The sequence below is a fragment of the Vidua macroura genome, chromosome 11 (genome assembly GCF_024509145.1).
Source record: "Vidua macroura isolate BioBank_ID:100142 chromosome 11, ASM2450914v1, whole genome shotgun sequence".
Taxonomy (NCBI): Eukaryota; Metazoa; Chordata; class Aves; order Passeriformes; family Viduidae; genus Vidua; species Vidua macroura.
The window spans coordinates 19,516,958-19,544,659 of record NC_071581.1 but is presented as its reverse complement, the minus strand read 5'-3'; the positions used below and the strand labels follow the sequence as shown (position 1 = coordinate 19,544,659).

The window sequence follows — 27,702 nt, the reverse complement described above, 5'->3', positions numbered from 1 at the left end:
TCCGAGATAAGAAAACAGTTTTCTTATTCCCCTTACCAGGCATTGAATGGTGCCTCTGAAGTGCTCCAAGTTCAGTGAGCTGCAGTTTATCTCCCCAAACACTGTGCAAATTTCTTTTTAAAACTCTCTCAGAGGTTTATTTGATAAAACAGAAAATAGCAGCCACTTGTACTGTGACACAGATATTTTCATCCTTGGTGGATGACCCGTAGAGGCTGATGATCAAGCCCTTGTTTTCACTGTGCACACTTCCTTACTTTGCTTTTGTGTTTATTTATTTGTATGTCCTCCAAAAGGACAAAGATCATGCTGGAGTTGATGATCTTGGAGGTCTTTTCAAACACTAATTATTCTGTGATTATGTGTCTTAAATACAGATAAGGAGTATTTTAGCTGAATCAGTTAATTCTTCTCAAATTCACCTTTTGCAGTGACTTTACAGGGTTTAACTCAAAATACACCTTGGTGCTATTTGATTTTTTATAACATCCCCACCAGCATTTCTGAATTTAAGTCCAGTTCCTCAAAAAGTGGCAAAGCTTTCCACTCTTTTTAAGAGACCTCACAACCCAAATCACATCAAAAGGAGAAGTGCTGCATTCATGAAGAATTGGGAAAAAGAATTCTTGTGTTCAGGTGATGGAGTCAAACATTTCATTGTGTTTGGAAATAAACTGAGAGTGAGGCATCACATCACTCAACTCCTGAATGATAATGCAAGAAGAAAGTGGTTACAAATGAATCCTCCAGTTTTGAATCAGCAGCAGGAGATGCACTAACCTGGCAATGAACTCTGGTATTTAGGGGTAATTGTTTGGTGAAAAAAATCAAAGCATATTTGCATCGATCGTGGGGGCTGTGTGGGGAACACAATTCATTCCAGGAGATAACAGCAAGAAGCTGGAAAGGAGAATTTTAGTCTGCTCCAGTGGAAAAAGAACAAATAACTATAAATAGTCGAGTAATGTAGGAAGCAATTTGCAAATGCCTTTATGATAAAATGTTGCAAATTAATTCTTTCTATACTTACTTTTGTAATGTCTGTTTAAATATTTTCTAATAGATACTGGTTTGACTGAAAACATTTATGAACCCTGAAGCTGAAAGAATGATATTTAATTTAAATACATTTTAAAAATGAGCTTTTTAACTTTCAGTTTTCTTTGAAAAGACTCAATAAGCCAAAATGTAAAATGAAGACCTTTTGAACCCAGTTACCAATCACACAGAAATGTCTGGATTTGGCCAAAATTCATACTTTGGGATTTATCTACAAATGTTGTCATTTAATGAGAAATATCAATTAACACTTTCATATTTCCCCCTCCTTATGGATGAGAACATGGCAGACTTGCAAGATAAATGACTAAATTCATAATTATTTTATTAAGCATCATGATCTTTACTCATCTTGCTCTAAAACAGGTAAAGTCCTCAAGGTCCTTAAACAGAAAACATTGTATAAGCCTCTCAGTGACAGGAGAAAAACCCCCTTAGAGCAGCAGGAACAGAGCCAAGGAGACAATTTATGGAATTACAGCAGCTTGACCTGGAACGACCATGGACACACTGCCCCCAGCAACTGGAAATAATTCCTAATTCCGAAGGCAGCTAGTGAGCTTCCCACAGTCCATTTCCCCGCTGCACAAACCATGACAATCTCTGTGCCCTCGCACAGAGGGGTCCAAAACACCAGGAGAAAACTGCAGATTTGGGTCTCCTGGGAAGAAAAGATTCCCAAAGCCTGACCCAGCACAGCCTGAAGGGGGTGTGTTCGAGCTTCTGACTCACAGCCTCAAAATCCAGCTTTATTTGCAAATGCTGAGGAGCCACTGAGCAACCTAAAATTGGGAGTTTTGTGTTTGCTGCTACTCTGCAGAAGGATTGCACATTATTTATTATTGTTCCACATCCTGAAGCCCTCTGATGCCAGCACCAACCAAGGGTTTCTCCAAAAGAATGGAATGGTGGAATATTTCACCATGGTGGAATATTTCAGCATGTCAGCATCCTGGTGTCGCAGCTGATAGCTGAAAAAAAAAATAAATTACATCTATAGAAATAATTTATATTGAATAATATATATTTCTATATATATATTCAATATATAATTATATATATTATATCTATTCAATATATATATATTCAAGATATATATTCAATATATATTATTCAATATATATTGAATTATAATATATTATATAGTGTATATAATTATATCTAATTATATCTAATTTTTAATAAAAATAATTATATAATTACAAGAAATTAGTAATGATATAATGATTCTTCTTGTTATTATTTATGTTATTATTTATATTCCCTAAAGCACTCTTTCAGAGGCCACTGAAAACATGAACACTGACTCTCCAACTGCACCTCAGCCAAGAATCAGCAGCACACCCTTTATTTGATGCAATTTCCATAAAAGTGTGTGGGGTTTTTTCTCCCTAACAGTCTGAATGGTTTTGATTAAATGACATTTCCTAACGAAGCACTTTCTCACTGGATTGTGGCAGGTTTTCAGTGCTGCTACATCTGTGGAATGGTTTCAAGTTATTCTCTTAAGTAAACATAGGACTATAAAATGTAAACATAAACAGAACAGTTCTATAACAGTAAAAGCATAATTTGAATAAATAGGCAAGCTAATGAAACACCATTACATGTAAAGACTATCATCTCCCACTTGGTGCTAAGCACTGATCTTGCAACTGCAAATTCAGAAGTAAAAGAATTCTATTGCCTCAATGTTTTGATTTTTATGTGAGTCACAAAAAATTTGCTCCTACCCACTGGCCATTAAAGCCACTTTGCTGTTTTGTAACTGTTATTGCCTTTTCAGCCTTGACCCAGCAGCTGAGGGCTGATACAGGAAGTGAATTATTTAATTGTAAATTTAATACGGACAGTGATGAAGAAATCTCTGATCCAAACTGCAAAATTAGTTGAAAGGCAGCAAAATATTTGTAAGGTGTAGTTACCTGGTTCGTCAGCACTGCCCAGTCTGACCTGTCATGGACAGGACAGAATTTACAAGAAATTAAAAACAATGAAGTAACAGCCAGAGAGTCACTGGATTGTTAAGGCTGGAGAGGACCATCAAATCCAACATCAACAGCAGCATCAGCAGGGTCACCACTAAACCCTGCCCTCAAGTGCCGCCCCACACATTTTTGGAACATTTCCAGCTCTGCTGACTGCCCCACATCCCCACACAGCCCATTCCAATGACTGACAACTCTTTCCATGAAAATATCTTTCCTGTTATTGAAACCAAACCTTCCCAGCACAACCTGAGGGCATTTCCTCTCATCCAGTCTCTCGTTACCTGGGAGAAGAGGCTTATGTGCCTTACTCATAAAAATTATAGCCTCATATACATAATTTTTTAAAATTAGGAATCATTTATATTTTAGTAATCATTTATATTTATATTTATATTCATTATGTATTTGGATCAATACTCACATGGATTTGAGTGCAACAATTCCATTTGCCCATCCTTTAATGTCTAAAGAACATCAGCTTTAATGTTGAGTCAAGATTATTCTTGAGCCTTCCTCCCTTAATAAATAAAAATCCAGTGTTCTCTACTATGTATTTAAGCCTTTAGTTCAAATTGTCAGTTACAAGCAGATCTGAAAAGTGACATCCTACAAACCCATGCAGGGCTATAAATTCCCTCTCTAATAATTCTGCTTCTCCAAGGTATTGATGCTTCTGTTTCTGTTTTTCTAGATAGAAAATATGAAACCACAGTGAAAAATATGAAACCACATATGAATCCAGTGTAAGGAAGGTGCACGTGAATGTCCTCCTTACATTTCCTTGCAAGAAACTATAAATATGTGGAAAGAAAGAGCATCAAAAGAACCAGACATCTCACTTTGCTATGAAACTTTCAGGATTATGTGTTACCATGTTTTGATTCTGCTTACAAAGCAAAGTGGTAGAAATCTACTGTTATGGGGACATTTGGGACTGTTTGGGGAAAAAAAAGGCATAAACCTGCTACTTTCAGTTAGAGAAAGCAATTTAAATCTGTGGAAATAATTAGATATGAGGCATATATAACTGTTCCTATTGTTTTGATAGCTTTTATCACAGTGATAAATTTGCGGAGAGGTAAGTGAGCTCAAATGGGGTTTTTAAGTGTAACTGTGATTGTCAATTAAAGAAGAGATTATATTGTCAACAAAAGACAAGTGAATGTTGTAAGTGGCAGTTTGCATATGTTTACCTTGAGTGCTGCAGAATCTGAAGCTGGATTCTGCTCATTTGGGTGCTTTACTGTTCAACCAGAATGTAAATTCTAATATGTACTTACCACTGCTTTTGTTGCTCTTTCCCTCCCTTCAGTTTCCAGCCAGAACCATTCCCAGCTCATCCTTTGTCTTAGGTGGGAAATGGGGGTGTGTGTTCTGTTGCCATCTGTCAGAGGTGGGGCAGTCATTTCTGTTCATTGGGCAGTTTTTTCTTTATCTCTCCCACAGCCAATCCTCCCTCCAGGAGATCTCTTCTGTTCATGGGCCATTAATTATTAATTATCTTCTGTTCATGGCCAGTGAGTGTCCCTGCATGGCTGAGAAAATTCCATCATCCCACGGGGAGAGGCTCCGCCCAGGGGAGGAGCCAAGCATTCCTACCTGGATACAATCTGAGATTTTGGGACACCACAGCAGCCCTTGTCCACTGCATTCCCAGAGGAGCAGCTTTCTGCCCCACTGCATTCCCACAGGAGCAGCTTTCTTCCCCTCTGCATTCCCAAAGGAGCAGCTTTCTGCCCCACTGCATTCCCAGAGGAGCAGCTTTCTGCCCCACTGCATTCCCAGAGGAGCAGCTTTCTGCCCCACTGCATTCCCAGAGGGAGCCCAGGCCCATCTCCAGCAGCCCTGGAGCTCCAGAGGAAAACTCCAGCCTTGTCCAGGATCCTGCTCCAGCAGAAGCACAGCTGGCACTGCAGGAGGGCTGAGCCACCATGGAATGGCACTGCTGCCACCACCCTGACCCACAGGGTGTCAGGGCCTCTTCTGACTCTGGCAATGTTTTGTGTTTTTTTTTTTTTCTTTTTTTTTTTTTTTTTTACTATTACATTTGTATTTTTATTTTTCCTAAGAAAGAACTGTTATTTCTATTCCCATGACTTTGCCTGAGAGCCTTTTAATTTCAGAATTATAATAGTTCAGAGGGAGGGGGTTCACATTTTCCATTTCAGGGGAGGCACCTGCCTTCCTTAGCAGACACCTGGCTTTTCAAACCAAGACATCCCTTTGCTTCCTTTTTTCCTGTTTGGATAATTTCACTCTCCCTTTAAGCACAGACATACACACACAGAAGAAAAACCTCAGGAAAGGAAAATGTGTTGTGCTGCCTTAAGGCATCCATCACATAAACCCCATAAAACCTATTGCTCCAAAAAAGCAATAAATGCAGCTTTGTTTTACAAAGTAACAGCAGAGAAAAAAACAGGAACTATAAAAAAGTGGAACCCTTGGTACCTTGTTGTCTTTGCAGCCTTGATGCTTTAAGACAAATTTAAAGACACTGCTCAATTCTCAAACATTAAATGTTTGCTGTGTAAAACAGGGAAAGGGCTTTCACTTGATGAAAAATAGAACAAATCAAAGGCTGGAATGACCACCTGCTCCCCGAGACACAGAAATCTTCCCAATGCAGGAGAGCTTTTGCAGAAGTTCAAATGCTGAGTTCCTCAGCTCAGCTGCTGGGATTTCACAGAATTCCCAGAATTCCCAGAATCACTGGGTTGGAAGAGACCTTCAAGATCATCGAGTCCAACCCAGCCCCAACACCTGAACTAAACCCTGGCACCCAGTGCCACATCCAGGCTTTGTTAAACACACCCAGGGATGGTGACTGCACCACCTCCCCAGGCAGAGAATTCCAATACTTTATCACTCTTTCCATGAAAATAATTTTCCTGATATCCAACCTGTATTTCCCCTGACACAGCTTGAGACTGTGATTTGGGAGTGCAGAGCCAGGGTCTGCAGTTGCAGTGAGGTTCTGGCTACCCAAGAGCCATAAAAATCCTGCTGAGAGGGAAGAAGGGGATTTTAGAACTGAACCAAGGAGTGGAGCTGCAGGGAGGAGGCAGATTTGGGGGCAGCCACTTCTTCAGGCAGTGAGAGGGCAGAATTCCTGCCCTTGGGAACTCCTCTGTCTGCAGCCAGGAATAACCTGATTTACAGACAGATTAAGGAGAAACTACAAGCTCATCAAGCTGAGCAGAAGCTCAAAACCTCTCCTCTTCTCTCTCTATTTTGTTAGGAAGGTTTTCCTGATGACAGGAGCTTTCCATTCCAAATAAGACACTGGCTTCAATCTATCTGTAAAAGGAATAACTCTATTTTTTAAGTGTTCTGAATATTGGTTCAGAGGAAAAGCTGTGCTCAAGGCAACATTCCCAGTGGTTGGGCAGTATGGAAATTTTTAAGAGTGGTAGCTCTGTTTTTCATATGAATACAATTACTGTAACACTTGTTTCTCCTTTTTTTTTTTTTTTCCTTTCTTTTTATGCTTAGGTGACAAAAGTGGATTATTTAGGGGTTTGCTTTGTGCTAGTTTAGTTCCACTATTTCTACCCATTCTGTCTTCTTCTGTTGTGAGATTACTGTCCTCAGGGGAGACAAATTATAACTTTCTTGCTCTGGTACTAAAACACTTTATGTAAATTGAATACAAGGCAGCTTTTTATAAGGTATAGCACTTTCTACAAAATTAGAGCAATCATGAGGCAAAGCTTTTCATAACTCACTTGGCTTCACTTCCCTGGCTCTCTCAGGAGTATTATTATTTTTATCTCTTTTTTTAAACTCTGTGCCCATTGAGGCAACTGCTCTCAAGCCTCTAAGCCTTTTGGAGAAAGGTCTTGTAAATGTTGCAAATTATGCTAAAAAGGGATGGATTGTTCCCACCAAAACCACACCTCCACAAGATAATTATCTTGTATCTTCATTTTATGTATCTTCATTTCCAGTACCTGCTCCTCCAGAATTTTAAAGCCCCATGACACTTGAGCTGGCAGTGGAGACATGATTTTACAATGACATGAGATGTGTTCTTAGAAAATTTTGTTTTTTCCCAGCAGATGTCAGCTAAGCTTCACCTGGAAAACCTTGTCCTTTGCTCACATGGACTCAACACCTGGTTTTTCCCTGCATGAGGAGCAGTTCCTGCTCTGAATCCCAGCACCCATCCATGTAATAATTCTGTTTAAAGGCTTTCACTCAGCTGTGGCTTTCTCCTGGAAGTCTCGAGCTGGAGATTGTTCTTCTGATGCAGCCATTAACAGTCAGGGATCACATGGACCCACCAGTTTCCATTTCTCCACCATTTCCATCAGAACACTGTGCTTCTCACCAGGCAGAAGCACTTCTCCTCCAGTGGGATCTCATTTCAGCTGAACACGGAGGAAATAGACATTTATTATTTTTTATCCTAAGTGCACATTAGAAATTATAATATTGGCAATCCCACTGATGCCCAGGGTAGCTGCTGACTTTGCAGTGCAGGTCAGTGGCACTTTCACCGATCTTCCCTTTTTTTTTTTTTTAAATAAATGTAAAATTATTTATAAAACAAAGAACTTAATGGTAAAGAACTATGCAAAATAAAAAAGGAATTTTACCAGCATTCTCCACGCTCTATTTAGTTCCATCAAATCCAAGCAGGCCTAATCTGAAGAGGTCATCCTGATGAGACACTACCAAGCACATTCTCTTTTAGGATCTCTAACCAAACCCAAAATTAAAGTCAACCTGGAAGCATTAGAGGCACTTTGGGGCTTCATATTTTTGGTCACCTTAAAGCTCTTCCCTTGCTGGTGTGATTGGCTCTGCATTAATGGCAAGGATCACAGTGAGAGGGATGAGGGATTTGTCTTTACAAACAAGCTGTGGGTCTGCTGGTAGATAAAACTGGCACTGAGAGATAAAAGAAACAGTGGGAAGGATTCTACTGATTGATGAATGGAAAAAGATATTTGCCTTTAAAAACAAACTGTAGGTTTGCTGAAAAATGAAATTAGACATTGAAAGATGAAAGAAACAATGGGGAAAACCCATAAATTCCATAAGAATTAAAAATGAAAAGGGAGGGTCATACATTAGAGGGAAATCTTTGGTATCAGGTGTTCTGGGAAGTCTGAACCTCTCAAGTACCTCAGCCAGTGTGGAAAGAGGGAAGGGAAATGTGGGGAATTGGGATAAAAAGGAGGCTGAGTCCTCCAGAAATTTGAGAGACCCCAGGGGAATGCCCCATGGCCTCTCCCTTTATTCAAATAAAGTTACAGGACTCCTCTGTCTCCTTTTTGGACATAAAGCTCTGGTGTTTGTGGATTGATTTTCCTGACAAGAGCCAGTGCAGGCACAGCTACACCTGGCAAGGGCACAGGGGAATTCTGACCTCCTCTGGCCTGCCTTTCCTTCACAACATTTCCCATCCTGTCTTGTGCATTTATTCACTCCAGACACACTAAATATTCACTGGCAACCACTGGGACAAAGCTGGCTATCTGTGCTTAAAGATGACACATAAAGATATGAGCTCATCCTCCTTGTTAGGGCAAGAACAAGACATTTTGCAGCGACTTAAAAAATCAAAATATGTGGTTTCATATTCATTTGGGTGCAGTGATTAAGCACTCAGGTGTTAAACACCATGATAAAATGTTCAGCCTTGATGTTTGAAAGCTTCCAAAGTGGAGATAAAAGAGTAATGACATAAAAAGCAATGACTTTCTGACACTGATGTCAGATGGATTTTTAAAATATTCTTTATCTCCCATCTTTGTTGTTCCAGCCACTCTTTGCATCTTTTCAGCTGTCCTGCACACATTGCTTTAGCCTCTCAACCTTGTTCTGTTTTGAGATATGTCAGATATCTCCTGACTGACTTTTGCTTTTATGCTTTTCCTTCGCACACACTCAGGATGTAAATTTTGCCCCAAAGGAGAGCACAAACTTCTGAGGAGCCTCTGTGACAGTGCAAGATATTCTGGTTTTTAGCCCTGGCCAAAGGCAACAAAAACATCCATTGTGAAACTAATTTTCATCCCAAATCTCCTCTAAATCTGCCACTTAGAGTTCCCTACAAAGCTGGCACATTGGGCATTTTGAGCCAAGTGAAATATTTGATTTCAGTACTTTTTTAAAAGATATAGCATCAAAATTAACACCAAAAAATAATAAAAAGAAAAACAAACCCAACACAAGTTCTCCTTCAGAAATGTTTTGACATTTCTTGAAATGACTCATTTTTGACTTCTTTTTCACAACTACAGTTTCCTGAATTGAGTATGGACTCTTGGAAAGCTTCTATTCTGGCAAAACTGGGTTTTTATTTTGTGACAAAATGTTCTTGGAAAGGTTTCAGGTACTGATAATTGCACTGTACTTGTCACTTTTTTCTTCTGCTTCTCCAGCTCCCTATTTGGATTCCCAGCTCCAAAGTCACTTGCTGTTGTAACTGAATAAACCCAAACCTCACTGAGGAGGCTAAAAACCATGTTGGATAAACAAATCCCCATTTAATAATAATAAATGGCCAATGAGATGGGCAGGAAGCCTGCTCAAAGGGGATGATTTTAGTGGAATTTATTTTAAAAGGCCCTACAGAAAACCAGATTATGGGGGTAGAAAAACAGCATTGTGCAAATCTGGAGCAGTAAGTTCTTTCCCCAAAGTAACATCTGAAATAAAACTGCTTAAAGGGAAATACCCAGCCATAATTTTGCTGAAACACTGCATCTCCAGCTTCATCCTTTTATTTCAAATAAAACTGATTAAACTTGCTGTTTATTCAAGTTTAAATATTTCAGTGTTTGAGGCATTTAAATATTTTAAAAGTACTTAACCAGAAGTATTAGTTTTAGAAAGTGCCACACGAGTTCTGAGTTTCCATGTGTCTAGAAGAATAACCTATAGAAAATATGCTGCATTTGTTCCATTTGCTATTGCTAAATATCAGAAATACAATTAGCAAGGGAGCCAGCCTTCTGCTTTAAAGGAATAATATCATAAGATTACAACTGAAATAAACAAAAAGCCAGAGGTTGTCTGTTCTGCAAACACATTTTTCCTTTTATAAATCAACAGTTTGTCTTAATCTAATAGAGAAATGCCTATGGATAAATGTGTTTATCCCATCACATAAATATCACACTGTCTGCAATGTACTGCAGTATCTCTGAACTCCCAAATGCCAACGTGCAATAAATAGCAAATATTGTTACAGGAATTAATGCCTGCCACAGCCAGAAGGATTTTACACCAGATTTATATTTTTCAGAAAGTTGCTTTCATGCAATTGTGCAGAGAAGCTTCTTGTTTTATACTGTTAGATGATGCTCTGAACTGGAGGAGTGGTGCCTTCCCTCAGATATGGCATTAACAGGGTTCAAATTGCACAGAAACCACAGAAAACAGCTCTGTGGGGCTGCTGGACCCACAGAGAGCAAAACCCCCAAACCAGGGTGCAGCAGGGAACGTGTCAGTCCCAGTGAGAGCCCCAGCAGTCTTTTCACAGCCCTCTGACTCCCCTGCTCTGCAGCCAGTGAAAAATCTCTGATTAGCAAAATCTCTGACCTGCCCTGGGGTTGGGGTGAAAACCCTTCAGTTTGTGCTGCTACAACCACGGGGTGTTGCTTTTTTGGACTTTTACATCATTAATCATCCCATGCCACGTTCAAAAGCAACAGGAAAATCCACCCAGAATCTCTCTCAGCTTTTCCCTGCAGTCCTTTTCATTACCCCACGGTTTCCTCACTGCTGCTTTGTGATTCCAGATGCAGCCCCAACACGAACTCACTTCAGGATGATGCTATAGCACCACATAGTCAGGGTTCTTTCAGAGCTTTTGGGGTTCCTCTCGCCCAGCACAGGCTGCAGAATGTCCAAACCTCTCTCACGCACCTGTGTGCACCTAATGCACATCCTGAATAACTGATGGTGATTTCAAATTAACTTCCACATGTCTTTCATCTCTGAAGGAGCCCTTGGCCTCTTTTCTCCTTGCTCTCTTTGGACAGGGATGAAGTCAGAATTTTCTGTTTCTTCTTTGATTGGTTTTGAACTGGAACAATTTTAGGTTTTGACAAGAAAGGGGAAGAAAAAAGATGTCCTTTCAAGTAGTAATTTTCTACTTCATAAGGATCAAATTCTTAAGATTCCTGCCTTAGAAGAGAGGAACACTGCAGGAAAGAACTGAGGTAATGAACATTTCTGTCACTCACCTCACAAACTCATTTTTCTTCTACATTTTATTAGATGCTGCCATGCTCTCCTCCTTAAACACAAATGACAGATTATATTAGATGCATAAATTACATGGATTATATTTCTGTCATGAGTAAATTAGCTGTTAAATTTAGTTTGCATGATGCTATTGACAGGTCTCTGATTTAAGAATATTTTTTCTTTTTAGTAACGTTTTTTTCCCACCTTTTCTTCTTTTCTCTTTTGTCAAATTCTCCATCAGAGTTAGGAAGAATCCAGGAAAAGTTTTTAATGTATGTCACGGAGTTACAAGGACAGAAAGGCTGTGTTTCTCTTGCAGAGATGGGGAAATGAAGGCTTCTGAGAAAATAAGGCCAGGGAATTTTAGGACTCGCCACCCCTGGAAGTGTCCAAGGCCAGGTAGGACACTGGGGCTTGGAGCAACCTGGGACAGTGGAAGGTGTCCCTGCCATGGCAGAGGATGGAAATGGATGAGCTTTAATGTCCCTTCCAGCCCAAACCAGTCTGGGATCCTAGGATTCTATAAATTAAATAAATATGGCATAAGCACTCTGGTCAATAAATGCAGCTCTCAGTGCAGTTCTGTGTTTTAGTGCACTTATTTTCTTACTTTTTCTCCAAAATTTTCCTAAGCCTAAGGAGTGTTTCTGTCCCAAGTAGGAACCAGACACCTGACACACTTAAAGACTTGTTGAGGTTTAAGCTTCACTGTTGGCTCCTCAATTTGGTTTTGTTTCCAGACCTCTCAGGAAATAAACTCTCTGCTAAGAAAGTGAGCAGTGAGCAGCTGAAAAGTCAGAGCACAGTTCATCCAAGCTCCAGAGTTCCAAAGTTCTGCCATGCAAGGTGCAAGTCTCACTTGCTTCAGGTCTGATCCAGAGGGATTTTCACTGGGACTTGTCTTACAGGGTCAACACATCCATCCTCATTAGCAAGGTTCAATGTCACAGATGCTGTTCACATTTGTGTGATTTGTGTAATTCCCTCCAATCTGTGAAGCACTTAGCCAGAATGTCCCACCCAAAATTCCAGAAGCACAGTTCTGTCCCCATCCCAGCCCAGCTGGACAAGGGCTAAGCCTCAGGCTGCTCTTTTAATAAGTTATCAGGAAGCAGACAAGCACTTATACAAAGAGATGTGATGCCAGATGTGCAGTTTGCTCAAGTTCAGCAACTTGGAAAAGCTGATTGTTCAAAAAATTTACAGATCCAGCTCACTCTGCACTCCTGTATTTTCATGCCAAATCTTCAAATCACCTCCCCGTTAATTAAGTTGTTGTTGTGGAATCCCCAGGAAGTTACTGACATAATCAAGCTTTGCTGATGTTATTATATTTGCAAACTAGCAGAGTTTCTACAGACACAAAATTATAACCAAAAGATCAGTTTGAAGATGAATAGCTCTTCCTGGAGTTCTCCTTATCAGAAGTCTTTAAGTATCCCATCCCAGGAATTAACAAACAGATATTTCATGCAGCTCTTTCTTCACTTGCACAGAAATATTTATTCATCCTGGACTTTCCATGAGCTCTTGCAGAGCCTGAGGGTAACTGTGATTTACAGATGCCATGAATAAATAGATGTTTTAATGTCTGGGCTGCACTCTGCTCCAACATGCAATAACAATCTCAAGGCACTTTTTGCTACCAAGAGTTTCTACTCCTGGAAACAGCCACATATTCTCAATAATTTGACAGTGCTGGAATTCCTGAGCAACAAGAGTTGTCAACTGCTCGTTTGATTTCTTGGTGATACTTGGAACTATTTATGCTGCTTCTGGTTTTCCTAAGAAGGGAAATTCTGTGGCACAGCAGAGCAGAAAACCAAGGAATTCCCTTGGGAACACAACAGAAAATTGGAACTTTCAGCACCATGATGAAGGAACTGGGCTCCAGAGCTCTTTGTGCAAGGAAGGGCAAAAATGAATCATGGAGTTCACAGGAATAAACACTGGAGGGTGAGAAGGAGCCTGGTTTGGAGCTTTTAAATGGACCTATAAAGAACTCTGCTCTAAAGGATTGCTCAACAAGTATTCATTACAAAATGTTTTGAAGTTGGAACCTTAAATGTGGCTTTAGCATGAAATAAGTGCAATAAAATTTTAAAACAAAGCAGCCCAAGTACTGTTGTTCTGTTAATGCTCTCACACATACTCTACAGACATTTGGCAGGCTCAGCTGTTTAATAATCATCTCTACACTCTTTTTAGCTTTTATATTCTTTTTTTATTAGGAGTTTTGCTTGAACTCTGAACCAGAATATAGACTCTTGTTTCTGCACAGAAAAACAGTGGCAAACCAGCAGAACCAAGTGCTAATCAACTCCCTCCCCTCGTTTAGCTTCCTGATATTCACCCTGTTTTACTGGATAAATAGAAACCAACCCCTGCAGGAAGCACCCAGAGAACCACTGGGGTTTAACCCCTCCAGTTCAACACCAATAATCATCTCACTAATGACACACATCCCTTGCAGGGGTTGGATTTTTTTTAGGACTACTCGGATTTTATTTTTTTTTTTTTTTTTTTTCTGGGAGCAGCTCACCAGCAGAATCAAATGGTATTTGGCAGAGAGCCAACTGGAAGTATCAAAGCAGACTTACAGACAGCCATTTCTTAAACCCCTCAGATTTCCACATCCTCTCTAATCTTCTCCCAGCAGCAATTTATAGGAAGGTTAAAAATAAAGCGTGCAGAACTATGAATTATGAGGCAAGCTCGTGGCTTTGCCTTCCCCTTTTATGCAAACATGAATTCCAAGGAGGATGTAAGAAAGGAAGCTTTGAAGAGTTTGGCCCCAACAGCTGATTTGAAGCACCACAATTTAAAGAGGGAGGCCAAAAGAGAATGAAAAATGCCATTTATTTTCTTATGTGCCCACGTGGTTTGCTGCGGACAAGACGAGCTTCAAAGAAAGTGTTTCAATTTTGCTGCAATTCTTGAGAGATACCCCCATCCACACTTCCAGACCTCTTAAAAATGCTCATCTTTTAGGATTTAAAAAGTAAGTTTTAATCCTGGCTCTGCCAATAATCTTCTGAATGACCTTGAGCAAATCACTTTGCCTCTGTTCTTTCAGCCTGGCTGTAAAGCTGGATTAATTCTCACCCACTCGTGGTGGTGTAAAATAAAGATTGGCAGGAATTCTGAAGCACCACGACATGCAAGAGATAAGCAGGACAGACACCAGGCTTTGCATGGACTTTGCAAAGATAAGCTTAGACACTACTGTCTGTGAGGCTTCAAGGGAAAATATCAACATTCCCTTTCAAAAAGGTTTTTTGCATGTTTCATTCCAAATGAATCCTACCTGGAACTCACCCCACTTTGATTAAAAATGAAGACAGTATGTACACCTTTGATTTGTGTCAATTGCAATGAAAAAATTAATTACCTTTCTTTCATATTTTATTTCCTTCCTTTCATGACATAAGGCTCCAGACTTCACTAGAAGTAAGAAAACATTGAAACAGCTCAATTTTGCAAAACTGGCCATGCAAAGGGAGCACCTGTAGCATGGCAGGACACCAAATGGTGCAGGAGGATGGTTCAAACACCCACTCAGCAATCATTTTTCTAGCCAGCAACCAATTAATTTATGTTTTGAAGCACAGTCACACACTTGTTTTGCAAAATATTCCTATTAAATGCAAAGCTATATTACCTAGCATTCCCAGTAAGAATTTTAATTAAACTGTCAGCTTTTTGAAGGCAGAATTATCTAAAGCCTGTTCTTCCTACTGGTCTCATTACAGCTGGATTTTGTTTTCATTAGTTTCTTTCTTGCGGTGCCTTTATTCTCTGCTCTCATTACAGAGAAGATTCATAGATCAAAATGACACTTTTTGGAGGAAACCCCCAATTCACCCAAGGCCGTGGTTGCTTACAAAAGATACAAACCTGCTTTTCAGGAGCTGATTTCCTCTGCATAAATGAACACAGGAGAATCACAGTGACCCACAGCAGTGAAATCATTAAATACCATCTGCATGGGCAGAGAAAAACTGTTCCAAAGGATTACAGAACCTATCCAAGGGGAATAATGCCCATTCCCACACAGGTGTCTGCAGGCATTTTCATGACTTCAAGGTGATCATCTTATGCTGAGATATTGTTTGTTTCTAACAAAGAAAGCTGCAATAAATACCTGAAAACCAGTCCCAAATTCCCTGCACATGTGGGGTATGGATTATGAACCAAAGAGCTTGATCACATCTTCTGGGGATTTTTGGAGGAATGTTTTTCAAATTCCAACAACATCTCAGCACGAAGGACTGCCAGAGATTCCAGTTCTGGAAACCAAGGAATTGTTCTTTCATTAAAGAATCCTCTTATAGCCACGCTTCATTCCCACTGTTTGGCTCTATTTTGATGTCTGTTCTCAAAACTCAGGGATGGTTTATGCATGGCAGGGCCCTCTGAACACACTCAGGGTACAGCTGTGAGAGTTTCCTGAGGGACAGGAGGGAAACATCTGTAAGGTGAAGAGCTTCAACCATCAGGCTTCACAACAGCTGCATCAGAAGGTCTTAAAACTACCACAGTGACTGAGCAAGATCTCCTCAGTCCCTAAATTAATACAGCTTTTTTTTCGAAGTCCTTTAACCTGATCTTTTCTGTACAAGTCCTTGGGAATAATACAGCACTGAAATCTTGTGAAGCTTCAGATTCTACTTGAAAGTGGTTTAAAATCTCAAGCAACGGTGTCTCAAGGGAACAGGGCAGAGCCAGCCCCAGAATTGCTCTTCTGAGCTGAGTTTACTGACAAATTTACTGACCTCAGCATCACTCCCTCCCTCCTTGTCCTTTCTGCCAAGTGTTACTTTCTTCTTACATCTGCTGATAAAAGTCCTTGAGTGATTGCCCTCTATCATGGAAAACCTGATTTTTCTTCTCTTGCAATAAAAGCTATTTTCTATTTCAACCAGCTTTTGATCACTTTTAATAAAGACATAAAGAAGAAGTGCAATGTGGTTTTAAAATGATGGTATTAGCAAATACAAAGTTACAGAAGAGCCAATAATTACACATGAAGGTGCTAAAGTTTAAAGTTTTGGGGGCTGAGAGATACACCAGCTCTAGATTTAAATATCCTTTGGACTGCAAATTCCAACATTTTTGCAGTGGTGTAACTCAGCCACACTTTTCATGTGGGCACACCTTAGGGGCAGCAGTAACTGGGACAATTCATCCTTGAAAGGTGAAAAGTCAGAGGGATATTTAGTGTGGAATTCTTCATTGTCCAGCTGAGGTGATTAGCCTTTTTTCCCCCTCCTCTGTATTTGTATTTTGTAGAACATATGAAACAAGATGCCATTTGAAGTTCAAACAGGTTAGAAACACATCTAAAAAGCTACACTGGAGACCCCATTATTGCAGAGTCTTGGAGGAAGGTGAGGATTCCAAAAAGCATCAAATGAGAGGAAGATAAAACATTATTGACTTGTTTCTTCAGGAAGCAAACTGAACCTTGCTCCAGTAATTAATTAACCATGGACACACCCTGTGCTAATTCTGGGCTCCAGCCTTGTGCCATTCCCATTCTCTGGACAGAGAGACACAATTCTGTCTCTCAGGAGAAGCACAGAGAGAAGAGAAACCAATCTTTATCTCTGCTCCTTTGTTCTCCCCATGTGGAATGTGGTGTGGAGATTGTTCACCTGCAGTGATTGCTGGGCTGGATTCTGGTGAAGGTTGTTTGGGGTCAGTGACCAGTGGGATCCAGCTGTGGCTCGGGCTCTCAGCAAAGTCACGAGTTTGAGTTAGAGAGGTGAGTAAGAAGTGAGTGTGTAGAACAGGATAGTGTCTCTTTAAATAGTATATGAATGTAATAGAGTATAGTTTTAATAAAGCTATCCTTCAGCCTTCTGATCTGGAGCCAGACATCAGCATTTTTTCCCTGGATCTGGGGTCCGCTGCATTTTTTGCTATACAGCCTGACGTGGGGACAGGGCTCAGACAATGAGGGGAACACTCAGCTGGGATTTGGGGGTGCTCACAGTTCCATGGTGCTTTCAGTAACTGGCACTCCTAAAGCTCTGCTGTCACCTGGGGTCGATGGCAGCAAACTGGGGAAGTCACTCTGTGTGCCATCAGGGCTCGTGGCCTTGCAAGCTGCTTCAACTAAGGCCTCTCTTTACAAAAGAGCCATTAATTTTCCATTTAAAGCTTATCTGGGCTGAGCTGCTGAAGACAATGACACTTGGTAATGATCATTAATGTCTGGAAAGGTTTCGACCTGAATTTAGTGCATTTTGAGATAAACATTTCAGGAAGAGGATTATCATTTCACTTTTATTGCACACAGGCGTGCAATAATCCCTAAGCAATGGCCTAGGAGATCCCAAAAGTATGAAAAATGTATTTTTGACATCTTATGTGCATAACTGCTTTTATGGTGGCCCTTGAGTGCAGGCATCATAAACCACTGAATACCTCACAAATTATTTATAGCCAATAAAGAGCTGTGTTGACCTGAAATGCAGCACAAACTTACATGGTGTCCAAGCTTGCTTGCCAAAGCACTGAAAGAGTGCTAAAAGTGGTCAGAAAAATTAAAAAAAAAACAATACAGCTGGTTTCACAAGCATCATAGGAGGAACCCTATATTTTTCAGTTTTATGAGCTTGCTTTGAAGCAAACCCCATGTTTTTGCCTCTATTATTTTTTTTAAGCTGTGTCCTTGGGCTTGAGCAAAAATAGTCTGTGTGTCAGTGAGTTACTACAATGCCCTCATTTTTTTACATTAATGCAGTTAATGGTGCCTGGCAGTGTAAAAAGAATAAAAAATGGTGCACATTTACCAGTTGTTCTTTCCTGTGCAGCATCCAGACCACTTTCACATATTTCAGCCAGGGCCACTTCAGAGCTTGAGCATGGCTCTCCTTGAGGCCATTTCCCACAGAAACCACCCTAAGTGCCCAGGAAAATCACCCAGCAGAGTCCCACCCTCCCTGGGTGAAAGAAACCCTCCTGCTGCTGTTACCATGCCCTGATATACGGCTGGAGTGAACACCAGCCCTAATAAAATATTTAACAGCCTAGATTTCACTTGGCTGGCTATAGGGTGCAATGAAGCTTTTGACTTGATTAAATATCCCACTTCCAGTGTGGGATGCAGGTTTAGCAGTTTTTAATTCTCCCCCAGAGCACCATGCCAGGTTTTCATGTAATTAAGTGGGTACATCCAGACTGTTTACAACTGGGATCCCTGATGGGACTATTGTCTGAAAACTTTATGTTCTTCTCAAAACTACATAGAGGCTGTCAAGTTCCTTAATAAATTCCCTTCTAGTGGCTGTTCCAGAAAGAATTTTAAGCAATTTATGATTAAGGAAGCCAAATAGCGACTTCTCTCCCCCACTTTTTAATTTTTGTTTCTACTTTCTTATTTTATTCTCTGCCATGGGTTAATGGGTCTTAATTACAGGAGTAATTGAGAAAAAGCTGAAACAGAGCTAGCTTAATTTGAGGCATAGAAATGAGCCCATATTCAATATATTAATCCATGGAATAATTAAAAAGCAAAGGAAAAAACTTTATTTCATGACTGACAGAGCTGCAGCGAGAAAATTAAGTTTGATACATTAAAAAAGCCACTAAATCTGAGCCAGTGTCACCAAAATACCTGTGACTGTGGGGAAATAATCTAATAGCATATGAAACAGGTCTCTCTGGTTTGTTTTTTTTTTCCCTCACAAATTTAATAAGATGGAACAGTTCCTTTATTTACAGGTCTCCATGCTTTAGCAGTCTGCTATCCCCCTGTCACGTCTCATTAGGATGCAAGCAAAAAAAAATCAAATGGGAAAGGGGGTTCAAATAAATATTTCATGAAGGAGAGCACAGCAGTAGTCAAGGGAGGAAGTCTGTACACAGAGCAAGTCTTGCATTTAGGAAAAAGGAAGTTCCTGCCCACACTGTCCCTGTTCAGTGGCACAGCTGACCCAGCCAGGTGACATAAAGTGGATTTGTCGGCTCCCGCACATCTCCTCCTCAGCATCCACGAGGAAACAGCGACCACGGAATAAAGTACACTTCAATTGCAGGTGATGAATTCACAGCCAAAGAGAGGGAAGCAGAGCAGAATATAACAAACACTTCCACTAAGCAGTAGCAAAACATCCACCAGAGAATCACAGCACTGAGCCTTCTTCCTTCCTGTGTCACACAAATAATGGCACGTTCTGAATGACATTTCCAGAAAGCTTCAGCAATTCCAGTTGAAACTTCAAACTTCAGCAGTTCTTCTTACAGCCCATCTATAATATAGACATTGGCTTATTGAGTATTTTGAAGATAAAAAGTACAATTCTATTAATTTTAGAAAGATCATATAATTCATTGTTATTCTGCTACTTAATCTTTTAAGTGTTTTCTTGTCCTGAATGAACATTATACAATGTATTGCACTTCATATTTTCTTCCAACTTCCATTCTAATCTTTGTTAATCCATCCAAACTCAACTTAAAGTGCTGATAAAAGCTTCTACTTTGAAGGAAACATCAAATAGTACAGCAATTAGTATGTAAAACAAGATTATTTCACTGGATCAGCCTCCAGTTCCTCTCCCATAAATCACTCCTAACCAGAGCATATGGGAACATTGATCCACACACATCAAAGGTGATGTAAATACTCCACAGGCTGGAAGGAGATCACTGGGTTACCCATGGAAATACCTGAGCCCTGTGGGCACACCCTGTTACCACGGCCTCATCGGGGACATCTGCAGCATTGCCCTCGGGAAAGAGGAAACGTTAAAATCCTGCACTGTGACTGCAGAGAAACCCCAAAATCCATCAGCCCCAATCTCTGGAAAAAGGAAGGGCAGTGTGGGAATAAATCACACAGGACTCCATTTTCTTCATGGTGGAAAAAGCCCACTCTTTATTCACATAACTCCTTTTTATGCAGTTTTACAGACCTCGTGTGGGACTCCAGTTGGTCAGGAGCTTTCTTGCCAATTTCTTTATTGGTCAGTAACAAATTGTTATTCTGTATTGATTGGTCACTCAAACTCTCAGTGTGGATGTGCAGGGAAAGTTGTTTGTGAGAGACAGTTTTCATTTTTCTATCTAACAGTGTAAAAACATTTTATACAGGTGCTGGTTGTTTTTTACCCAGGAACAGATTGTGATGTTCACCAAGTGCTCACACCAGGATTGCTTTCACAGGGGAACTTGCAAAGTGCCAGCTTGACAAGGCCAGACACTGATTCTAGGAGAGCAGGCCTGATTTTATGAAGCCTTTATGTTTTTTCTACTTTACTGCAACAGGGCAGGACCACTGCACATCCTCAGGGATTTACATTTACACACTCATTTACAAGGGCACAGACACAGACACACACCAAGACTCACAAAATCAGTGCCTTCCCAAAAAGCCTTTCCAATTCTGATTTTGTGTGTTGTAAATTGAGGTTGTGGCCCTCACTTATTTTACTCCATCCTTCAGAGATTTCACCAGCCACCAGTACAGTATTTGCAAAAAGCCATCTGCAGCATCAGAAAAGGCTCCTGAAGATGCTTCTCCCCTCTGATACAACTGTATTTACTATCACATTAAATGAAATACAAATCTGCACAGTAGAGATTCTTGTGTTCCAGGCTGTGGGCAATTTCTCTGGGGTCAATAAAAGCTTAAATGAGAACAATGAACTCTACTCCAGCAGTATTTAAATCTCTAAGCAATGGCAGAGCAGTACTTTAATAGATGTTAATTTAAAATTCAGAAGATTTAAAATTCAAAAAATATTTAAATTGACATAGATGTTAATTTAAAATTCAGATACTATTCATCTTTAATTTAAAATTCAGAAAATATTAATTTAAAATTCAGAGAATATTCCTTCTTTCCCCACATGCCAGTGCTGCTGGATGCCAGGCTGCTCCTAAACTCTGCTCCCTGTGGAACACAGAGCACAAGGAGAAAAGCCTTCTGGAAAGTGGGGACAAGCCCCAGGCACCTGCTGCTCTGAGCTGCCGGAGGAGCTCCTGAGATGGGGACAAGCTGGCTCCAGGCTGACAGCAAATCCTTCACAGCAAATTCTTCACAACTCTTGGGGGCTGGCGCACTGCAGCACTTCTCTGAAATGCATTTTATTAGTACATAAACTAGGATGAGATCTGTTGCTGGCAGGGAGAACAAAGCTACTAATTAAGAAAGATGGAGAGGTTTGGCAATAATTACCTCAGCAGCCACTGGGCCCTGGCTGATGGCTCCACACCTCCAGTGCTGCTCAGGTTCAGGAGCTGTCCCAGGCTTCCTCCTCTGGAGCTGAGGGAAAGCTCTGCCCACTGGCCATGGACTGTGTCTTGTCCATGGTAATTATGGATTTTATAAGAATTTCCTGTCCTGACCTGAAGGTGTAAGGGAATAAAGGCTGGCTAGTTTGCTTGGAGAGCACTGACTGAGACAGCAGCACCTTCCTACAGCTGGTGGGGAGAGAGGAACACATTTAGTGACCTTCTGGAAGAACCTCTTTCCTACCACTGATTGAAGAAATAAACCCAGAGAGATCAGCCGATGTATTTCCCATTCACCAGGAATAGCTCCTCTGCAAACATCACTTTAAAAGATTAGATGAACTGGCTGACAGAGCATTGATTTAATGTTTGGGTTTTTTTGTTTTTTTTTTTTAATTCCACACTTGCAGAAATGTTAAGAAACAAAACAAACAGGGTGTAGGAAATGCACAGAAAACAATCGAAATGACCAAAATAAACATCACCTTTTCCTCACTGTGATTCACTCCTCCAGAACTGTGGGAATAATGTGGAGACACCTTTGTGGTAATTGAGCTTTTAGAGGCCTTTAGAGCTGTTGACAGATTAATAGGTTGCTATCATAAATTCTGACATCCTTGCAATTTCTGTATTCCTGGATTTACACGCAAACTGAACACTGTAAACACTTCAGTGCCTCAGCTGCAGCATTACACATCTGTTAAGGCTGCTGGTAACTTTATGAAATAACACCATGTCACAAAGCAAGTCAGCATTCTGCCATTAAACTGAGTCCACGCACCACAACGATTCCAACAGATAATCTTCCAAACTAATTGCCTCAAGGAAACTCCAGCAACACTAAAAATCAGATCTGTTGAAGACAACAGTGTAAAAGCAGTACTTTCACTGCCAGTAGTATAAACACAAGAGTTTTAAAGGAGTTTGTTTCCTGATTATTAAGTTCCATGCTGTGTAAAGCAATTATTACAGCTCTCGATTTCCCAATCTTTGTGTTTATTAAAACTAATGAATGCTTTTAGCATACAGGAAACTAAATAAATTTGCATAGGATTATAACAGGCAGCCTATACTCATCGCTGTAGGCTTAAACACGAACTGTAAAAGAAACATTTGCCCAGTAAATAAGCAAGCTGAAAGCTGAACTCCTCCTCCTTTAACTCAGTCCATGCCTGGAGTTGAATTGGAGTGGGGTGCAAAACTTCTGTAATAAACTTCTTCACAATCTGATGCAGATTTGGTTGACATAAGCCCTAATTCTGTGCTAAGATTAATCTAGCTGGTTTTTTCTATTCAATGAAAGCCTCATGGACCAGCTCAATTTCTGATTCAGAAATTTCAAAAAGCCTGAGGTAGAGATGTTAGCAAAAAGCACAAAGAGATTGGTTAGGCAGGGCAGTGCCAAGGTCACTCATGGACAAGCCAACACCTCCCAGGTGTTCCAGTTACAGAAAGCAGGCCTTGACTCCAATAAAACACCTGGATTGTCAGTGCTGCAGGTATTTCCCTGAGCACTGCCCAGCTCAGACTCCTGCTCTGTAAGGAGCTGTTCACCCACTCCTTTGTGATGAAGCAGGTAAAAAAGAGAGAGCAATGAAAAGTGGAAAGTTCTGTGGGGTTCTGCACTGTTCACAGCCTGAGGCACAGCCCCAGGGAGTTCAGCCCCACAGCAGATGAAAAGTTTTGTCCTTCCCCAAAGAATCACAAATGTTTTGTTGAATTTCTCATCAACTTTAGTGAGATTCCCTCCATACTGGAATCTTGCAGCTTCCTCTTCCTGGTGTCCTCTGTTCCTCTTCCTCCTCGCTCTCTGTTGCAGGGTGTTTAAAGATCTAATTTTTACTGCAAGCTGGAGAACAGGGAGACAGCTTCTCACTCTTACACCCAGCCTTCTTCCTTTTTCTGCAGGCTGGAAGGGAATTTCATTTAGTACTTAGATGCCCAAATTCACACACAAAAAAAAATCTGCCTCAGCAATGAAGGAGAAAAACTACAAACATCAGCTTGAAAAAACTGCAATAAGGAAGAATTTGCTACTACACTGAGTGGGTTGTGCTGTAAGCATAAAAGTTTCATGCAGGAGAAAGTAGCTTAATATTCTGCCCTGTAAGATTCTGTCCATCTTCTATTAGAGCCAGACATAATTAAAAGTATCTGCTTAAATCTTTAGCCTCATTTTTGTCTAATTTGCCATCTAAGCCTGAACAAGAATTAATATCAAGGAGCTGAATGAGCTGGTAAATGTTAATAGATTTATCTAGGAACTGAATCACCAATGAAGACTTTTCCAAGTGAGGAAATACAAAATTAGGAAAAAAGAAAAGGGATTTTTGTAAAGAGGTGGTGGGTAAACAACTCTGGATAACATTTACCTTTTGTTTTTCATACTAAAAGAGAAATTTGGGTTTTTTTTTTTCTCTTTTTCATGGTACCAACATAAATAGAGGGGGGAAAGAGTGGCTGGATTGCTCCTCTGTGGGGGCAGTCTCTGTGATAATTACAAGAATTCTGTGGTAACAAGGGTGAAGTACACTGACTTGTAAATTCATGTACTATATTCCACTTTTATTGACTATCAACCCCGTAACAGCAAAATTGAGTATCAGACAATTAAGCAAATAAATTCAATGTTCATATGAATATTGACATGTTTCAACATTGTATTTAGGACCCATGGCTGAAAATAAAAAAAAAATATTACAATCAGTTTAACTATGCCTTGAGATATTCCAGACATTTCTTAAAATCTCCAAGAGCTTTGGTTTTACTTTTAAATATATATATATAATATTTGATAAAACATTAGAAATGGTCCACTGTCAGTTATAAATATTCCTAAATTTGGTAGAAAAAAAAGACATAGAAACAGAGTTTTATGATAAAAGTTCTGATTCTACAGCGCCCTAAATAAAAATCCTCAGGTTCATAATTATTTCAGAGAACTGCTGGATAGAAAGAGAATAATCACGTGAAACAAATATTCCCATGATCTGATTTCAGAGGCAGACACCTCTGCTGTTCAGTACTTGGTGTCATTACCTGGAGAACAACTCAGTGCAGGCAAATTAAACAAGAAAAACTCAGGAAGGAAATCCTGAACGCAGGTAGAACCAAAGGAAACTGCAATTGTGAGCACAGAGCTGATCTTGCAGGCTCTCAGTACAAGCCTCCTGTGCCTAAAGCCAGGTAATTCTATAAAACAATGTTGTATTTAAATAAAATTAAGATTAAAGCTAAACACTGCCTACAGCTCTGACAGTGGAACGTTGCTGTTTCATTTTAAACACCCAGCTTGGGGAGCTGGAACAAAACCACCCTCAGAACTGCCTGTTTGGAGGGGCTGAATAATTGAAGAGCAGAGCAAAGAGCTGAAAAGATCCTGCTTTTTGCTCAGTAACTACAGCAAGTTTGCTTTCTTGTGAGATTTATGAACTCTTCAAAATGGGATACTCGCTCATTTAGAGTAATTTTTCAAACTCTGAGCTATTACAAAATGTGTTCAGAGCTTGCTGCACAGCTTCCCACTCTGCTCTCCCACTGCAAGCACTGTGGTGAAAGCAAGACAGAGGAAGAGACCTTTTATTTCAGGGCTGGTTTTCAGGTGATCACGTCGATATTTTTAATGTTTTCTAGTAGATATTTAAAAAAAATCTTTAGTTTGAGAACTCAAAAAGAGAAATTTGTGTATAAACCGTGTTATTACAAGAATAAGCCACCTTTAGGATAGGTAGGGTTTTGTCAGATGTTTCCTGACAAATCTCCCTTGGATGAGCTCTTTGCAGGCACAAACACAGATTTATTGGAAATCATTGGCTCCATCTTGTTTCTTTTGAAGTGAACTGAAGCTCTCCTATTCTCCTGAATAACAGCACAGTCAGTTTCTCAGCTCAGACTCTTGTCTTAAATACATTTATGTGGCACTCTGCATGTAAGAGCAAATACAGAAAAGAAACAAAACAAACCCCAAGCCACGGGACTACCTGCATCTCCATCATAAATCAGTTTGTCTTTGCTATAGTGGAATTATTGAGCAGAGAATCCAGGGCATGTATTTTATTTTTACCTAACATCTGAACAGATTAAAGAGAAAGAAAAAAAAAGAGGATCAGATTGACTTGGAATCAAATTGACTTTCCATCTTTTATTAGCTTCTCTTTTTGCTCAGAGACAAAATTTACAATTACTGAAGTGCAATTAGGCTCTTTCAATCTCCAGTTTTCTAATAATAACATTCAGTTTTCAGAAATAAACGTTTTCAAGAATCAAGGTCCATGGTGGCAAGGCAGATCTGGGGAAGAGGGGCTGGAATCTGGGATGAGGGGCCCTTGCAGCCCTGTGCAGAAGGGTCTCAAACCCCCAGGCTGAGCTGAAATGGGGCTCCTGAACCCATGGAGAAGGTCCCAGGTGAGGCTGGGCAGGGCCACTGACATCTCGTGGTGCCCTCAAGCCCTGACAGACAGAGATGTGTTTTCATTTTCCATGCAGCAGCCGAAGCAGATAGTAAGTTTTCCCTGGGGAAAAAAAAATAAAAAGAAGTAGTAGAAGGTTTCAAAAGAAATGTCTTACTTGACAAAGCCTTACAAGCTGCACCACAGAGGGTTCTGGGGATGAACAATGCTGGTAGCTGGTTTTTACGGCCGTGGGTCATGCAAGAGAGCTCTGTTCTTGCAGGAATCCTACCCAAGGCCAATCTGAGAGTGCTGTCAAAATAGAAAGAACAGAAGCATTTCTATATAGGATTTTTAAAAGGAATTGATCCTGAGAAGTGCTGACCATTTTCTGGCAGGTTGGAACCTTCATCTTTCATCACCACTCTCCCCCTGTGCTAACATCTCTATCTCAGGCTTCTTGAAATTTCTGAATCAGAAACTGAGCTGGTCCACGAGGCTTTCATTGAATAGAAAATACTAACTAGACTAATTTTAGCACACAATTAGGGCTTATGTCAACCAAATCTGCATCAGATTGTGAAGAAGTTTATTACAGAATCATACCTTGAACAAGCACAGCAGATTTAAGATCATTATTAAATATATGGAAGGAAAAGTTCATTTTCTAGCTCTCCTCTGTTAAAAAAAATTAAGTCTGTCCACCTCTTTTTATGAGGCGTGGCTAAAAACGTTTTATTTTAGTTTTCAAATGGAAAAAGTTGTACTTGTCTAATGCATCCCTATTTAAAACTGTAGAATTGCTATAAAGAGTGCATATAGAAATATCATCATGATTTTTGGTGGAAGCTCTTACCTACTCCTCTTCTCCAAAGACATTATCCTGGGAATCTGCCATAGACAGAGGCTTTTTTGGCAGCCCTTTCCTGGGGAGGTGAAGGAGAAGGAAAGGACTGACCAGCCAACTTTGAAGGCTTTTTATTTAGCTGAAAATAAATTTCTAAAGGTGGGAAGGGATTTTCTGAAGCTTAATTCATTGCTAATGAGTTTCAAACTTTTTTAAAAAGTCTTTTTAATATATTTTAATGCTTCTGAGTCATGTTTTCCCTCCCTTAATGGTATAATAGTTTATCTTATGACCCTCAGTTCCCTAGGACTATACTGCTGTTTTTTTTTTCTTTTGTCCCCTTCCTTGAGAATCTCTAACATATTGTTCTAAAATCTGTAATTAGGCAGATTTTTATCTCTTCACTGCCAAAGAGGGCTTGATTCTCTCCTCAATTCTCATTTCAAATGCTGAGAATTACAATTCCCTGTGCTTCTAAGGACAACTGCTGCTCAATTCTAACCTCACTGACATCATGACCTGTGTGTTTTGCTGGTTTAATGTCTAAAGGAGGCAAATCCTTAATGTCCAAAGGAGTCTTACCTTTGTAAGCCTGAGCTGGGAGCAGGATGGAGATGTTTAACTTCATTCACAAAAGGTCCTGACACACTTGAGAGGACTTTGGGCTCATAACGAGTGTTTTGCCACAGGGCTTTAAGAACAGGCCACGCTCAGGTCTGTGGCCTCAAAATTGCACAACCAAATTTGTGTTGTTCCATGCAGTGGTTTCAGAGCAAAAACTGCAGCAGGGCTGGCCTGGGGCTGTGATCCCTGAAATATCAGCAGCTTTCCAGGAGCCTCCTCAGGACATCGGGGAGCTCCCCAAGAAATCAGATTTGCTCCCTGGTGTGCACCAAGCCAATACTGACACACTCGAGACACACATGAATGATTTATTTCAGAGTTGTGCAAGCCTGGGTGCTCA

The 27,702-nt window shown here is 40.2% G+C and overlaps 1 protein-coding gene across 2 annotated transcripts in view; it reads right to left on the bottom strand.

The window, feature by feature from the left end:
• The window catches only part of CDH13 (cadherin 13), a 748,238-nt gene that overhangs the window by 103,639 nt on the left and 616,897 nt on the right, over positions 1-27,702 (bottom strand). The window lies entirely within an intron of this gene.